We start from the raw sequence: 5,072 nt of genomic DNA on the forward strand, positions 1-5,072 counted from the left end.
ATTTCTGGAGAAAATTCTATCGTGATCCAGCATCAACAACGGTCTCAGGGGCAACATCCTCATGACCATCTTCATCAACTATCCCTTCTCTGAAGTGTTACTCGATGGATCGGACTTCTCCAAGCACTAATGATTCATATCAAGGTGTGTAGACATGAAATATGTTCACATGAAAGTCTTTCCGAAGCTTGCACAACAGGAGGACACAATCCCAAGTCTTCTAAAAGAAGTTCTCATCACCTCTACAAATGAGACACAACATACTTCAGCCCATGTGTTTACAAAAACATACCAATGAGTGAGGAATGGGACAATACTTCCTCAACGAAAGATATCCTTCTATGTCTCTTCTACAACATACCAAAAGGGCGTATCAATCGGACATACGAGCTAAATATATGGCCTTTACCGCCAGGTCTACGAAATCTGAAAAATTTGTACGGGATTATAAATTACAAATGTGAACGCTTCGTTAGCTGACCTATACAACTCCAAATTGAGTGATTCTTTTCTCATGTGATAACTCAGTCTCTTAGCTTCAAAAGTTGGGATCAAGCATCGAATTCCGACGTCGTATGAGGTTCCTACAGCTTCCAGAGCATACAACATGCAGGCATCAATTCTTGGACGGGATTCATAACTTCCACACTCGATCGGTGTCCACCAGGTATTTCCATCAAGTCCTTCATCAAGGTACCTTCAACTTCGACCACCTAGGTATTTGCATCAATTTTTCTACCCGGGTCCTCTATCTAGGTCTTGCCGGAAGAAGGGAAAACGAAAGGGAGAGATTTAACAAAATACCGGGGACTGACGGTCCAGTGATCATGATGATCAGTTTCACAGTCCAAGACCTGTGGAACCAGACTCTCATGTGCTAATCATTCATCATAAAAGAAATGATACAACCAGGACATGCAACCATGGTCATTACATCATCCCCTCTTGAGAGCAACCTCAGTTATGGTCCCGTACTCAGGGTTTCAGAAGTGATGTTTCTACGGCCGACAGAAGCAAGATGACACTGCAAGCACCATTCTCATGTATCAATCAAGGGTTCCTGATCTCAAATCACTCAACAAAATTAAAATCCTTCACCAACAGTTCAAGACACAAGCGAATGGTATAAAGACACAACATGAGTGTTTTACAACAAGCTTGTCTAAGATGATTTTACACTGTCCCAAACAAAGCAGCAAGCTGGGAGAAATTGGTGAATAATCTAGTGGTAAAAGTGGTTCGATTCTCAGACTTGTGAAGGATATTAATTAGACTTAAATTCTAATATTAAAATAGAAAACTCACTAAAAATTATAGCAAACTCAATCAAAGTTGATATCAATATTAAAAGAACACAGAGGCTAAGATTCCACTGTTTTCCAAATTCAAAGTGATTTAATCCAATATTTATATTCATGCAATTTTCTTGTTCAATCTGATTCTTACTATTGCAACAAGTAGATTTTCTAAAGTAATAATTGTAAATACCAAGCATGAAGCATCAAGAGTCTATAAACTAAGCATACTCCATCAAAATAGATCACAATCACTCAAATAAAAATCATATTCAATAATAATCCAAGGCAAATAATCATAATAATAATTGCAATAAATTAAATTAAATAGATTGTACCGCTTTTTGTTGGAAAAATAGCTTCCTCTATCGCCTCAGCAATGGGGTTTAGCTCCTCATATCAAAAACAGGTTCAAAATAATAAATCATGGCTCAAAAGGTGGTTTTATTGAAGAGAATATATAAAACAGCAGATCTGCAACGGTGTATAGATGTTACAGAAGTCACCGTTACAGTTGGTGTTGCAATATTGAAGATATACGTTGCTAATCAACTGTTATAGGATCAGAAATTTAAGACCTTAGAATACGACTGTCCTGCACAGCTTAATGTTCTTCAGTTGTTAAACAACAACACTGTTCTGCGACTGTTTCCCGTGCGTCAATTTTCTTCGCGTTCTTCCTCTTCAGCAGCAGCAACAGCAGAAACAGAGTTTGGTAAAGCTCTGATTTCTTCTTCTCTGGATCTCCTTAGGTCCCCAAACTCTCGACACCCCTTCTATATGACCCAAGACATCTATTTATATCAAAAATACCGGTTAAATCTCTCCCAAATCTTCCAAAATCTCTTTCCTTCTCTTCACGGCAAAGTTGCGGCAATTTCTTGTTTTAGAATTTCTACGCGTTTATGAGCTTTCCTTTTTTATTCTAAACTCTTCCTTAGATAGATACAAATCTTTGGGAAGGTTTACAACACTTTAATCTCTCTAAAATTCCCTAAAACAGGTCACACACGTGACTTTCCATATATTTCTGTTGTGATAAAAATCCGTCGGTTGAGCCCAGTCTAATCGATTTAAACACCCATATCAGATTCCTAGACCCATAGAGAGTCTATCCTATGAAAATCAGAGGTTTAATTAGGCCTGTCAATATTTTTCCGATATCCGGTATCCGTTTCCGAGTATTCGAGATCCTATAGGATTTTATCCGTTTTATCGGATATCGGATATCAGATCGGATATTTCTTCCTTAACATATCGGAAACGGATTAGACCCCATCCGAAATGTTAATATCCGATATCCGATAGTATAGGAACTTATTTGTAATTTATCCTAATTTCGAGTCTAGTATCGGATATTGTCGGATAAATATCCCATAAGTGTCAATTATGAAAATGTTTTACAAGGGTTTTTAAGATTTTTTGTTATAATCGGATACTATCGGATATTTATCGGATATCCGACAGCTTAGCCTATCGGAATCGATATCTGATTTTTATATCCTATAGGATATTATCGGATATCGAATATCCGGTAGTGCTTAACATGTCGGATATCGGATTTCTAAATATCCGACGGATATTCTTCCATTGACAGGCCTAGGTTTAATCGACCTCAAACTCCTCCAAATCACGATTGCCAAAACTGCCAAATATTTCCCGCCAATTTTCTGGATTTGAAACCGTGAAGAAGAAAGGGCGCCCCCTATCCAGAGTAGGGGTGCCTTTAGCAGCTGCCTTAAGGGGTATCCCGGGGTTTCCCCTTATCCAAGCCGGGGGACCGAATAGCAAGTGTCCTCCGGGTGCTTTCTGTCAACTTTTCGAGCCAATTTTTTCCAAAAATGTTTATTAGCCAAAAATACCTACAAATAAATAAAACACCATTATAAGTACAAAAATGAGCCCTAACAATATATAAAATCGAGACAAATCGGACACAAAAATGTGTCTATCAAATACCCCCAAACATATTATTTGCTAGTCCTCGAGCAAAAATAAAATAGAAATAAAATCCTAACTCACTGTCACAGGCATCGTCGATTGCATTTAGCGTATGCAATAAGCCTTTAAACCCCTAGGTGTCCCTAGTGGCGGAGTGTTGTCTCCGGAGGGCTTACCAGAGGTATACCCACAAAAACTTTATACTCCAGACCCTAGCTATCTACACAGAACCTTGGAAGGCACTAAAGAATCTCCTTGGTTGGCATACTTATTGACTACAGGAGGAAGTACCCTGATGCGAAATTCCAATTGTTGTACACGATTTTGCACTCAAGCATACTAAAATTCATATATAAGTGACAGAGCTCTACTCAGATAGTTGCACTATGGACATCAATATCCGGAGTCAAAACTAATCACATGGATAGATCAAAAAGATGGATATAGAAAAACATAGATGGTTTTGATGTTTACTAGGTGAACGGTGTTTCTCATATCTGTCTGAAGGCCTCCGCCAAAATGAACCTATCCTAATGGACTGAGATACCAGTCTGACTAATATCAACACACTGACATATACAAGGGTACCAGTGGTCGATAATCCTAACTCCAGGTCAACACAACTGGCATATACAAGGGTTCCAGTGGTCGACTTTATCGAATTTATTCCAGTTGGTCTGGTCTGGTCTTTTTTTTTTCTTTTTTTTTTTATCTCAATCACTCTAATTCACCGTAGCATTGGTAACAACTTGAATCGTGAGCCCCACCTAATCACTCAGATAAACATAGTTTAAAAACAAAACAAAATAAAAACATAAGTGAAAAGGACTCAACGAGATATGGTGAAACTATCATGTTATTTCTAACACCTGAGCTCTGTGCTTTTATGAATAGACTCTTTAGATGTTTCCATCTAGTCAGATTGGTTCCTCAACTCCTACAACCAAAATGCTTCCATCCACTTAGATTGGTTAGTGCCATCCTTAATAGGGATAAATTTCTAGGCTCTGGAGTTTATTTATTGCAACAAAAAGGTAACAAAAAGTTCTACCCCACCCCCAAACTTAAATCTAACATTGTCCTCAATGTTTCTAATCAAAGAACAGTACCAAAAATATAAGTAACATGAGGAAATAGTAAAGAGAGAAGTCGGAAATATAGAACCTGGGTTAAGTGTAACCAAAAACCTACAAAAATATTATACAACATACAAAATCGCCTTGATGGTCAATCAAGGTAAACATGATCCTCCAGAGGGACCTCCTCAACATCACCTGTAGGAAAAGGCTCTAAAAAGGGCTTTAATCGCTGACCGTTAACCTTCGAAGAACTACTACCATCTGGTGTCTCAATCTCAACAATGCCACGAGGAAAAACAGTACGGACCACAAAAGGACCGGTCCACCGAGAGCGCAACTTCCCGGGGAATAGATGCAAACGAGTGTATACAGAAGAACTTTTTGACCTGGAGAAAATGACTTTCGTAAAATATTCCTATCATGCACAAGTTTCATTTTGTTCTTATACTCCTTAGCACCATCGTATGCATCTCTACGAATCTCGTCCAACTCATTGAGCTGGAGATTTCTTTGAGCTCCTGCCTTGTCAAGTTAAAAGTTTAAGTTCTTAATATCCCAATAGGCTCGATGCTCTAACTCAACAGGCAGGTGACATGCCTTGCCAAACACTAAATGATAAGGTGACATTCCAATGGGTGTCTTAAATGCAGTACGGTAATCCCATAAGGCATCAGTAAGCCTCGACGACCAGTCTTTCCTATTTGGATTAACTGTTTTCTCTAGAATACGTTTAATTTCCCTATTGGAAACCTCTACC

Source organism: Papaver somniferum, chromosome 10 (assembly GCF_003573695.1).
Source record: "Papaver somniferum cultivar HN1 chromosome 10, ASM357369v1, whole genome shotgun sequence".
In the NCBI taxonomy this organism is placed as follows: Eukaryota; Viridiplantae; Streptophyta; class Magnoliopsida; order Ranunculales; family Papaveraceae; genus Papaver; species Papaver somniferum.